Source organism: Rhododendron vialii, chromosome 12a (assembly GCF_030253575.1).
Source record: "Rhododendron vialii isolate Sample 1 chromosome 12a, ASM3025357v1".
In the NCBI taxonomy this organism is placed as follows: Eukaryota; Viridiplantae; Streptophyta; class Magnoliopsida; order Ericales; family Ericaceae; genus Rhododendron; species Rhododendron vialii.
This window is the reverse complement of record NC_080568.1, coordinates 22,262,117-22,276,325: the sequence shown is the minus strand read 5'-3', so window position 1 is coordinate 22,276,325 and position 14,209 is coordinate 22,262,117.

Sequence of the window (14,209 nt, the reverse complement as noted above, 5' to 3'; positions counted from 1 at the left end):
GTTTGGTCCGTTAATGGACCTAAGGCTGCATACAAGTGACTATAATGGATCCGCAACCTGTTAAAAGAATTACCCGGACTAGAAGGCCCAATAAGTCTAGACTGTGGACTCTAGCCCAATTTTCTGTTTCTTAAAACCAAATATATATATATATAGTTAGGTTCCGGTGAGGGATCCCTCATTTTATTAAAATGCGGGACTCCCCTTCCCGATTGAATTTCAATGATCCGAGCCGCTCAAAGTGATCAGAACGTGATTTTAAGGGTCCATCAAAGAAATCAGCAAAAAAAATGACCAGGAAGGGCTTCATCCGAGCAGTTTTCATTGAACGGTTCAAAAAGAACTGCTCGGATGACGCCCTTTCCGGTCATTTTTTTTGCTGATTTCTCGCGGGGACCCTTGAAATTACGTTCTGCACACATTGAACGGTTCGGATTTTCAAAATTTAATCGGGAAATGAAAGTCCCTCATTTTGTTAAACTGAGGGATCCCTCACTTTGTTAAAATGAGGGATCCCTCACTTGAAAATTCCTCTATATATATATATATATATATAATGTAGGGAAAGACTACAATACATACCCTTTATTTGAGTGTGTATCATATGCACCCCCAAAATGTTATGAATTATAGAAAAAATGTTACGAATCGTATTTTTAAAAAGTTTGACCCTATCATCGTAGTTTCACTGTTGCATATGTTTTTACTAAATTTTTTTTTTATGGTAAATTTCACTCAAACCTCCTGAGGTATCTGACAATGACAGAAAGTACCCCTCAGTTTTCAAAAATGACAGAAACCTCCCTTATTTCACAGTTTGGGTTTCATTCCGTTAGTTCCGTTAGTGAAATGGACGGAAAATGTACGAAAAATGAAATTTTCAATTTTATTTAGTTCTACAGTTATCTTAGGGCTCTTATTGAACATCCTAGAGCAAAAAATTAATTATGACCCTTTAGGATAAAATGATCAGAAAAATAAGATCTTCGTACCGATTCAAACGGATTAAAAATTGAAGCACTTAAGTATATTCTCTTCATTTGATTCTATGGCTCTCTCAGGGCTCTCATTGAAAGCCTTGGGGCCAAAAATTAACTATGATCATTTAGGATAAAATGATAAAAAAATAAAAATCTTCGCACCGATTCAAATGAATTAAAAATTAGAGCACTTAAGTATCTCCTATTCGTTTAGTTCTACAGCTATCTTAAGGCTCTCATTGAAAATCTTAGAACTAAAAATTAATTATTGCAGTTTAGGATAAAATAATCAGAAAAATAAGATTTTCGCATCGATTCAAATGGATTGAAAATTGAAGCACTTAAGTATTTGCTCTTCATTGAAAGCCCTAAAATCAAATAAAGAGCAAAATTTTAAATGCTCCAAATTTTAATTCGTTAGAATCGGTACGAAGATTTTATTTTTTTAATTATTTTATCCTAAATGGTCATAATTAATTTTTGACTCTAGGACTTTCAATGAGAACCATAAGATAGCTGTAGAACTAAATAAAATTGAAGATTTCATTTTCTGTACATTTTCGTACATTTTCCGTCCACTTTACTAACGGAACTAACGGAATGAAACCCAAATTGTGAAATAGGGGAGGTTTCTGTCATTTTTGAAAATTGAGGGATACTTTCTGTCATTGTCAGATACCTCAGGGGGTCCGAGTGAAATTTGCCCTTTTTTATGGGCTTTTTCCTAAATGCTTTAAAACTGTAATGCAGATTGGAGGGAAGATTAAGCCTACTCTGATATTTTTTTGGTTGCGCTGTAACGCCCCGATTTCTCAAGAGATTTCGGAAGCATTAACCCAAAAATACATTGAATTTTACAAACTATTAGGCCCCTATTTATCCTTATACAAAAATTACAATTTCAAAATAATACGAAAATCTATGTACATTTGTTTAATAAAAGTAACTCCAGAGTGACTCTAGTTTTGACACGAATTCCAAGCAACGTTGGTCCAGACTTTGTTCCAGGGAGTCCCACTTGTATCAACTGCTCCACTGTGAAATCCTGCACACTCTGGGAAATTGAACGCCAAAGCAAACGATTTGTCAGGATACAAACGTATCCTGAGTGATAATTCACCAAGTAGAAATCCTAAAACCCAATACCACAATATGCAAATCAAAAATAAAATAATTCATAATACACAAACGGTACAGAATAATAACACATCGTCTTTTTCTTTACTATCCATCATCTTACATGTAATCTAAGGATCATCTCCGCGAGATCCTTTCCTCCCACATCCACTAACTACAATCGTCTTATGGGTTCACCATTCCTCTTGCTTATCCTGCATCAGGGTCCTAGGTGAGCGCATCTAAGTTATGTACCGAGTATGTTCTCACTTAAGACCATAACAGGAGGATCGAGTCATCCCATGACGTATCGTACATTAGGGTCGGACATCCACTACCCCACGCTAACTATAACCGTCTCATGGGACCCATTCTCTTCCTCAAAGAGAAACTTCCCATGACGTATCATACATTAACGTCTCACTAACTATAACCGTCTCATGGGACCCATTCTCTTTCTCGAAGAGAAACTTCCCATGACGTATCATACGTTAGCGTCTCACTAACTATAACCGTCTCATGGGACCCATTCTCTTCCTCGAAGAGAAACTTCTCATGACATATCATACGTTAGTGTCACAACACCGGACCCCGCAGGTAACCCATTTCAACACAGGGCCCCATAGGTTACCCTTGCCATCGCCATGGCTCAATTCACAATCCACACAGTACTCACACTTTCAACACTTTATCATTTTTCATTTACTTATCATCGTCTACATGATTCACTACTCGTAACCACCCCGGGAACCTATTTGTCCAATCTACAGCCACAACAAAATATCGCATTGTTCAACATTTCAACTAAAAGTACTAACAACACATAACCATGCGATAAAATTAATCCTGTCATAGAATTAATCATGCGAGTAACAAAATAATATTCAGTCAAATAATTAATTACTACACTTAAAATTAAGTCTATTTCTCTCATTTAGAAATTTTATAAAATATTTCTACTATTTAAACATTTTCTTTAACTCTCATATTATTTATAGATTTTACAAACTAATTTTTTTATTGAAAAATACTTATTGCTAAATTTACTATTTACTAACTATATTAAATATTAATATGAGATTTTTATAACAACAAAATTATGAGAGGCTATTCTAGTTAATATTTATTAGAGTTAAAGATTAACTAATATATAATCTAAAATATTTCTTGTTTACAATCTAAATAAATTTTTACTAGTAAAATATTCTTGTTAGTATTTCATAAATATTTATCTACCCTAATAATTTATTAAACATGTAAACGTCCACTCAAATACAAATCAACAATGCATCATCAATAATAATTTCACAATCAAACACTTGTTAAACGATCATAAATTTTCACAGGGTATAACACTAATCATTCTAGCACCACCGGACTAAATTTTAATATAAATAGGGCTAAAAATAAATTGACAATTTAATAGCAGGTCATCATCTTCAATAAACTTTAAATCTAAGTAACTCCATTAAAATGCAGATAAAAGTTTCGGATTTTCGGAAAACTACCTCAAACGCGATTCTAAATCCGGATAAGTGTTGTACGGTGTCCGTAGATCGCCATGGTGGTTCTGAAATCTCGAGGCAGCGTCCGGCGGCACTCCGACAGGGCCGCAGCAGCGGTGTGCCCACGAAACTCATGGTGTGCACACACCTATGGCCACAACTCTCTCTCTCTCTCTCTAGACTCAACAATAAAATTGGGAGTAAAATAATATACTGGTGTTCAATTTTCGAATTTATATAGGTATGTATAATGAGAGAGAATAAGGTAGTAAGAAGGAGAGAGGATAAATGTAGAAGTGGTGGAATGAGAAAGGAGAGTGAAGGGGAGGGATACTAATAATGATAAAATGATAGGGGACAAGTGCCACATTTGGGGGGGTTTTCAATTCTAATGTATGTGGACGCATGTATGTATAAGGTGAGAATGTATCTGGACGCATGTATGTATAGGATGATAGAGAAGTGGAGAGTTAGTTTGAATAGAGTTCTACTTAGGGTTTAGATAGAAAAGATAAGAGATGAATATGAATCACTGATTCCCTGTATATCTAAAGTTTAAATACATATCTTATACAATAGTGCAAATAATATCAATTGTACACAAAAAAATTTATTTTAATTATTCAATCCAATTAATTATTGAATTAGGAATTTAACAGTATAAATTTGTATTAAAAAAATTGGGTCAAAAATCCGGGTCGTTACATGCGCAATCTCCAAAAAAAGATTTTCAACCTTTCTTTTCCTATGTAGGATCTTGAAAGTATAGCGCAAGGATATTCATCAAGCCCACTGGTTGGCTAGGAGAGCTCTTTCATCCTTTCTGGAGCAACCGGCCGTGCGCGGCCAATTACATTAGGATAACATATTTTGGATAAGCTAGTTCTGTTTTTGTCTATTCCTTTGTAGCTCTTGTTTGTTTCTGGTTTTGTATCATGTAATTATTAGGACCGGAGGGACACCACGCACACAATCCACACACATATTTCAGAGAAAAACTCCCTTTGATATATATATTCACACAAGATACACAAAAATGAAAAAACTCTCTGGGAACCACATACCAGTTCCTCTCCGGGAAGCCACAGATTGGCTCCTCACACTCGCCTCACCATCTCCCTCACATTATGTCATGCACCAACCCTAATAGGATTTACAAGCTATATGAGTCCCTTTTAGATAAGGGCGTCCTCATTTTAAATAAAATGCGGATGTCCTATTTTCTCATCTTTTATGATCAAATTTCGATGATCCGAGCGGCTCAATGTGTTCAGAACGTAATTTTAAGGATACTCGCGCGAAATCAACAAAAAAATGACCGGAAAGGGCTTGATTTGAGCAGTTTTTATTTGAACCGTTCGATAAAATACAAACAAAAACTGCTCGGATCAAGCCCTTTTCGGTCTTTTTTTTGTTGATTTCTCATGAGTACCCTTAAAATCACATTCTGAACATATGGAGCGGCTCGGATCATCACAAATTGGTCGGGAAAGGGACGTCGTTAACTTAATACGGTAAGGGTGCCCTTCTTGAAGTTTTGTATGTATATATACACACACAATCAAGTTCCTATCTGGGTGCCCTGACCGGAGCATAGGTCTGGACCACCATCAGCCGTTGGATCATGTTTTTAATAGTCCATATTTTAATGAAACTTTTTCGGAAAAAAATTAATTGTGACTGGTCATAAACCTTCCGCAGATCCGGACCATTGAAAACACAATCCAAAGGCTGAGATCAAAAGTCCGGACCTAACACTAAATTAGGGCATCCTAACCTGATCCTCAGTGTATATATATATATACAGTCCATCTCTTATGAAGGGGTCCTCATTTTTAGTTAAAATGCGAATCTTTCCATTTCTCCCATTATCCGATCGAATTTCGAATATTCGAGCAATGTGACAAATAAGTTTCTGATAAGGTGCATTTATGGTCAGCAACATTTAAATATGTAGGGCATAGATATACTGAATTGACTCCTCACCGAAAATGCTAGTATAAATGAAGGAATAATAATGACTGGCTTGGGTCTGAAGATCCATGCCAAAAATATGAAATGAACAGAGGAGTCGGATATATAGTAGGGATTGAAACTGAATTGAAGCCACTGGGGATAGGGCTACTAGCCTTCGCTAGTTACCAACACCATTGATTTCGGGTTTATCGTGTTTTCAATGTTCTCTCAGGCTCCAACTCCAAGATTTTATTACTCCATTTTTTTAGTTACCAAACAATAAATAAAACTCCAAGATTTATGTGCCTCCAAAAGCTAGCTTGGTGCAAGTTGGAGGTTCAGGTCTGTGAGACGATCGGCGAATGTGGTAGCTGATATGCTGGCACGTATTTTGAGAAACATAATTTCGTCCATGTGTTATTTCATGATATTTGTTATTTTGCCATGCTGTAACGATAAACACAGCATTTCCAAGGTTTTAATAATAACAAATTTGGAAATATTAGTTACCAAAATAACAGGAAAAAAAAAAAACAATTGGGAAATTTTTCGGTGTGCATTTATCGTGATGTCATTAAGGAACAGGAATAGTCTCGGATATTTTTAAGCCCTACAAAATCTTATTGTACTAAAGGGAGTTGACTTCTACACTCCCATTTTTACCACATACACTCTTTTTTTTATCACATATACTACTTTTTTGTTCTTATTCATGTGAATTTACCTTTTTATTTTTTCATAAGTTCACTTCTTAACACATTAAGGACAATAGAACAAATTTACACCAAATAAAGATAAAAAAATAAAGTGAATACATAAGGTAAAAAAGAAAAGTGTAGAAGTCAATTTCAAAAGGCAAAACAGAAAAAATGACAAAAAATGGAAATAAATCCAAGCGGTTAGTTGAGACTTGATAGCATTGTTCGCCAATAGCAGCCTTTTGCTTTGGTATCCCAAGAACGGTTTGGAGAATTGTCAAAAAAAAATGAGAATTGATATTCACGCTCCAAGATTTACTGCAGGCGCTCCACCTTTTTGTTTTTACACTGTGATGTTGTCAGCAACATCACAGTGTAAAAACAAAATATACACTGATGTTGCCAGCAACATCACAGTATAAAAACAAAAAGGTGGAGCGCCTGCAGTAAGTCTTGGAGCGCGAAAATCAGTTCCCAAAATAATTTCTTACGCCCAAAGAGCAAATCATTACTTGATTAATTCGAGATGATCCAAACTCTTTTTTAAAGTACTATCTCATACAGATCGTTTTTTAAGATGTTCTTATTATTTTACCCTTGTAGTTATTCACACCTTTTGCAGAATTCACATTTCCTAGAATTTACATCCCTTTCAGAATTCACACATTTTTTAAGAATTCACCCATTTCAGAATTTACACTCCCAAAATTCTTGAGGTGTGAATTCTTGGTGTGAATTTTGGGTAAATTCTGGGTGAATTCTTGGTATGAATTCCAGGTGAATTAGGGTGTGAATTGTTGGTATGAATTATGGGTGTGAATTTTGAATTCTTGGTGTGAATCCCCCAAAAATCCAAGAATTCACACCACAAAAAAAAAAGAGGCCATCACCTCGTTCTGCTTTCTCTTAAAATTTTTTTTTTTTAAAAAGCTAATTTTAAATTTAAATTTAACGAAAATGAAAAATAATTTTTCAATTTTTTTTGCACCGTTTAAAATATCTTAATGAGATCTATTAAACAAAATTCATATTAGTAGAAAAATTATTTGCGTCAACACATAATTTTTGACCTCAAAATTACATTCTTTTTTCCACAACCTTTTTTTTTTTCAAAAGTGGAACATAATATACTCCGTAAGTTCTCATCACTATTTCTCATAAAAAGAAGATTTACAAAGAGAAAGTGAGAGAGGGAGAGGGAGAGGGAGAGACAGAGAGGGGCCATCATCTTCTTTCTTTTTCCTTTTCTGCAACGCAACTCTGCTGCTGCTACTTCTTCTTCGTCAAAAACACGCTAGTTTCACGTACTAGCGTCGAACTACCCGTGTGGTGGCCACACAGCTCCATTTTTTACGGGTCCGGTATCAATCTATTCGTATCGTCGAGATGCACGAGACTCATGTATCAATTTGAGTCTTGGATCAGATTTTCGTTTCCGCAGTTTTGGAAAGCAGCTCTTCGAGCGGCGTGTGAGGGCCACACCGGGATCTTTCCGGCGACGGAAAGGCTTCTCAAGAATCGTCTTGATGAGACGTTGTTGTTTTTCTGGTGTCGAAGTTGATTTTCGATCACTTCTTCACGCCGACGAAAAACAACTCTACTTCGACGCCGAGTCGCCAACGCCCGCAACGAAGAACAACTCTCCTTCGTTCCTTACAGGTATACCCGCACGTCGACGACCAAGTGAGAAGTGAGGCGAACTCCGGCAACCACGCTGTACAGCGGCAGAAGGTCTGAACTCCAGCGACGGAGGAGATGAAAGGATTCTAGGGATTCTCTACTTCGTTCCATGCTGTACGACGAAGGATTTGAGCGGGTGAAGATGAAAACGGGGGTTAATTTGGATAGATCACTTAAAACAGGACTTGTGCGGAAAGAGTGCGTCCGGGGTGAGACTGGACGGACACGCGGGGACAAAACAGGCCGGCTGATAAGAACCCATGGAACTTCTCAATAGCTTTCATTTTGTTCCAACCGTGGGCTTTTTTACTCATACTAGTCAGGAAAGCCCGATCCAGCCCTCCATTTGGGGGTCATTTGCCGATTAAAAAACTAAAATTACTACACACACAAAAAAAAAAAAGAAAAAAAGGACAGAGAACACGTATGATACTCGGGTAAAATGTTTTACCGGTTGGAAACTTGGAATCCTCACTGGACCGTTTGTTAGGATGTTTTGTGAGGCCTTTTTCGGATCTATTTTCGTGATTAAAACTGCTCATTAGTTAGAGTTTGTAGAGACAATCAATTATTTGAAAATTATGTTGATTCCATATAGATAAATATGATTTAGAAATATGCTAATGTTGGAAAAATTAAGTTGGCAAACTAAATCAAAATCTTTGATCTCATAACTAATGGGTACTAATTGATATTTGATCAGTACAATTTTCCAAAAATGGATCATTGAAGCGGGGATAGGAAGAATCAATAAATTTCCTTTTGGTGCCCTCCAACTGAGTCTTGTGTACTTTCCACCTCCTAGTTACAAAACATTGATAGAACATTCAGCCACTGCCACAAGGAAATTTCGTTTTTTACATTCCATTTTTTTCTTTCCCAGTCCTCAACCTCCCTACCCTTTTCTCTCTCCCTCCTGTCCTCAGTTTCCGCCATTTTTTCTCTTCTGTGCCTCCTCTCTGGCTCGCAGGCCGCCTACCGGTCTCCACTGTTGGGCTTATCAGCGAGGGTGGCTCTGTGGCTGAAAGAGGTGCAGATCGATGGTCTCCCACCGTCCATTTCCCCTGGGTATGCTCGATTTCCGACTTAACAGCGAAGTGGAGATCATGAGATCGACGAGCTTTGGTTTGACCGCGGTTGGGCTCAGTCAGGTATGGGTGGTCGTTGGTGGTGTTAGTAATTTATTTTAATCAACGGGTATCTGTAATCTTAACGTGGGGAGATTAATAAGTATTTAATATAATGGAGCTCGTAATATAATTGAGATAAAGACAGAAGTGCAATTATAATTCTGTAGTGGGGTGAATTATAATTAGTGAAATAAGAAATAGAATCCTGGTTCCTCTGGCAAGTAATGTCCTGTTGAGGAGTATAAAACTTGCAAGGGAAAAGTTGAGTCCTGAATTTCGCCATAAATTGGGAGGGGGACCATTTTGTTGGTGAGTATTGGTTCATTTTATAGGTGCTGGTATCTATATCGTTCACATTTTTTACCAAAAAAAAAAAGGGCAAATTTTCGTAATCGTCCCTCTAGTATTACAGTTGTTTCAATTTCGTCCCTCTAGTTTCAGTTGTCTCATTTTCATCTTGTAGTTTGTTTTACGTTTCAAATTGCTAAAATCGTTAACACCGTTAATGAAACTAACGGAAAAATATGATTAAAAAATTAAGTGCTCCAATTTTCAATCCGGTTGAACCGGTGTGAAGATCTTATTTTTTTGATCATTTTATCCTAGATGGTTATAATGAATTTTTGGCTCTAAAACCTTTTAACGAGCACCCGAAGACTCCTTATTTAGTTAGGCATCGGTAACAAAAAGTGCTTAAAATAAAAAGTTTAGTACTTCATTAATTTATTAGAGCCCAAACAAAGAATACACAGTCATGGGGTATACCGTATACCCGATATCAAACCAAATACAGGATTACAAACAAGGTTTCTCTACTACACACCTGCTATACATCACTGGCCTTGCCTGAACCAAAAACAAACAAAACAAATTAAGGGTATGTTTCTCTAACTAAAATAAGTACTTATTTTTTGAATTTAAATATGATGTATTATGATAAAATGATTTGTTTCTTAAAGCAAAAAATAAGTACTTAAATAATAAGAACTTTAAAGAAACTTAAGGAGCCTAAACCATCACACTACTAGTGAACAATGCACATTTTTTCTTTTATCTATTCATATCTCTTTTCAGGGGTGTGCAAAAAACCGTGACCCGGCGAACCCGACCCGACCCGAAGGGTCTCGGGTGGGGCCGAACATGTAGTTCGGTCGGGTACGGGTTCATTTTTTTGTAAAAAATCAGTTTTCGGTTCGGGGCTAAGGGTGCTGTTTTTCTTACCCGACCAGACCAAAACCGACCAATTCATATAGATTTACTTCAGTTTTAGTCGGACCCGACCCGACTAAAAAATCGGGCACGCGAACGGTTATTCCCACTTGTTCGGTTCGGGTTCGGGTTCGGGTTCGGGGCCGAACCCAACCCGCCCGACCCGTGCACTCCCCTATCTCTTTCAATATTGTACCAATAGGTCCAATACAATCTATTTTACATATTCTCAATTAAAATATTAGTATTTCATTTCCAAAAAAATAATAAACAATGCATTGCTAGAGAGAGAGACGCCCAGGAAAACAATAAACAAATACATGACTTGTGTACAATGCATAGCTACCTTTAGCCAAGAACAGTAGAAAATGCGGGATTCCCAAAGTGATAGCTAAGCTGCTGCATGATTGTTTTTGGTGTCAAATTCTTTACTTCACCTATTTTTATGTATATACCGAATCTGATGTGATTGCTCTAACAATTTAGCCAGTATCACTCCACTAGGTAAATTCCAGGCACCACAGATAGCCTTATTCCTTTGAGAGTGCTTAATTTATTACCTGGAGAGAAATTGGCAGCTGTAAGAGTGAAAAAGTATGGATGATTGGTAATTCATAGGGATATCAATGACTGATTAACCTGTTCGATTTTTTGCTAAGATAACTTACGACCCACAAAATTTTAATTAATGAATGAATTAAACCGTGTACAAGTTAGCCTCAATTTTGCTATAACACGAGGATATTCAGACCCACATGCATGCGGAAGTTCACCTTTAGTAGATCTATGGACGGATAAATTTGAAAACTAAAAAAACCAAACTAGTTAATAACTTAACACTCCGGCCCTTTTAGTGTGGTTCGTTCGTTATTCTCCCTTCTAAGAGAGAGGAATTGCAGTTGAGGCCTCACGAAAGAGGTGTTTGACTCCTGTTTTAACCAGCCCCTTGCCCTCCGAGTTGAGTTTTACTCACCTTCCACTTAAGAGGGTGAACATTACCTTTTTTCCTATTCATTGAAATGGTGTGGAACCCAATACAAACACTACTAGAAAATTTCCGATAGATGACGAAAAATGTGGTGACCAAATTTACTGTTTTACTATAGAGGACGAAACAACAAAATTTTCGTCACCAAAAGTTACTATAGGTGACAACAAAATTCATTTTTTGTCACCAAAAGTGACTTTCAGAGAGAAGTTATAGGTGACGAAATTTACTATTTCAATCGTCGCCTATAGGTTGTCTCCGAAAGTCACTTTTGGTGACGAAAGACAAATTTTTCGTCACCTATAATAACTTTTGATGACAAATTTTGTTGTTTCGTGAGCTATAGTAAAACAATAAATTTCGTCACCTATCGGAAATTTTCTAGTAGTGAAAGTAATGTCATACTTACTAAAAAATGTATTACATATTAAGCATGACATCACTTTGTGGTGGGGTCCACACTATTTTAACCAATAAGAGAAAGGGTAATGTTCACCTTCTTTTAAAAAGGGTGAACAAAATTGCACTCCTCACCCTCCTGTCATCCTATCGTATGGCTAAAAAATAACTTAATACTTATCTTCCATTGAGTGCATGGCATTAAGTTTTGGCCAAAAAGTAAATTTAATTTGGTGGATCAAATTTTATTAGGAAAATGGCAGTTGGCGAATTTGTAATATATGGGTCAAAATACAGTCACTTTCGAGAGGATGCGGCAAATCTGAATTAGAATGGAGTCTCAATCCGATTACCCATTTATGCATTCATTCCAAGAAAATTAATTGTCTGATTTTTGGGGTTTTTCCTTTATAAAGATGGGGACGGAATTAATGCATGTAGTGCTAGAAGTCAAAAAAGACCTAAATTGACCACTTGCGTGCTCTAATCCATTTTGCATAAATAATTAGCCAGAGATGAAGAAGAGGAAATAAATCATGAGGGAAAAGATGATTAAAGCAACTGTAAACCAGTTGTCCCAAGTATTATTATTTTTATTTAAACCTCCAATTTAAGATAATCATGGTGGATTTTAACCTGAAATGCCAAACTCATTAACAACTCTTATGTTCTCGATTATCATTCTAGAACAATGCTAAACAACACAACTGTATTTTTAGCAGTTCGATGGACAAGGGTGCGCATGCATCAACGGTTTCGGGTGCATTTCTGGCCCAAGATTGTGTTCTAAAGTTTTTTTTTTTTTTTTTGTTGTCAATTGATAGGATGATATTCAATTTTTTTTTTTTTTTGATAAGTCAAAGAATGATATTCATTATTAACAAATGAATAACAACAAAAGGGCAGCCATCCCAAAAGAGGGAATATAGCAACCACAATGGAGACCTAAACACCACGAAGAACATTCAGGACCTCACACAACCTAATGCGCAAAACAGATGGAGAACATCTCCGATCGGCGCAACAATAGCCAAGCAACCAACAAAAAACCTACATAGGGGTTAGGAGAGCCCCCCCTCAATGGGGGAGAAAACAGAAAGAACCGAAAAAACATCAACAAAATAAAAAACGTACAGCAGATCATCACACTTAAATCCATCCGCCCATAAACGCAAACAGAACGGAACCACAATCACCACACAGCAGCCACACCCCCACCGTACAATACCACCAACTACTATCTCCGTCTCAAAAAACTACGCCCCTATCAGGGCTCGAACCTATGCAACGGCCATAACGACAAGAACGGGGCCAGCCAGATAACGTCAATGAAACTGCAGGACGATCGAAAAGAAGAGCACATCACGCTTTTTAATTATAGTCTCCTTGAGAACGCAAAAATATGGATTCATGATATGTGGGTATATGTCACTGTTGACAATTAAGCTATACCTACTCGATCTTTCTTGTTCAATTAAACGGTAATTAAACCACCGACATAAGCAAGGTTTTCAAGTTTTTGGAGATCAAGTTGGCAAGATTAATTAATTAGAGTGTTAAGTGCGGTTTTGATTAATTAATTAATTCAGGACTATATGAGATGGCAATGAAATCTTCCATATTCTTCGCAATGGATGTCATGTCATTTAAGATTAAACTAACAGTACTCTTAATCCACCAAAGTGTTAGTGCTGCATTATTTTAATCATTAACCCTTAGATAAAGATTGCCCATATAGTATTTTTATCTCTTGTTTAATGGGTTGCTTTCACTAGTGTCTAATCATTGTATTTTCTGTTGGAACTCTTTGTAAAATGCCGTTGGGCTGTTCATGAACGGTCTGATTTCCTTTGATGAAATATATAACAAAATAAGTTTAACAAGTCGGGGCCCAGCGGGTATCGGCTTTGGAGCATGAGCGGTCTGATTTTTTCAGTCGTTGTTTTCAACACAACTATAGATTCTACGAGTACTTTCTAGCTAGCTATTTGCACAAGCTGCTGCTGCGCCTTTCATGAATTAATGGATAATTTTCGTCGGTTTATGATAAAAAGGGAAAAAACTATGCACAATCTGATACCCCCAAAATGTTAATGCAATGCTTTCTCCGTCCCTAAATATGTATTTGGCGCAAACCTAGACCTTATAAACGATGCATGTTTTTCATTAAAAAAATTTAATTTTGTTAATGAAACAAATGCATCTTTTGTAAGACATAGATTTGCATACCGAACACTTATTTAGAGACGGATAGAATATAAAGGGGAGCTGAAGTAATATTTTCAAAAGCGCGCGGGTTTCTGACTTCTCAGCCATTCTCGTTATTTTCTTAAAACCAAATCTATATATATGTATAGTAATTTATTGGTATTCAAAGTTTGACCATATCATCGTAGTTTCACTGTTGCATATGTTTTTACTAAATGCTGCTTCTTTTTTTTATGGGCTTTTACTGTTATGCAGATTGGAAGGAAGATTAAGCGCGCGGGCTTTTATTGATTTTTTTTTTTGTTGCCACACCCTTTTTTGATAATGTCACATCCTGCAA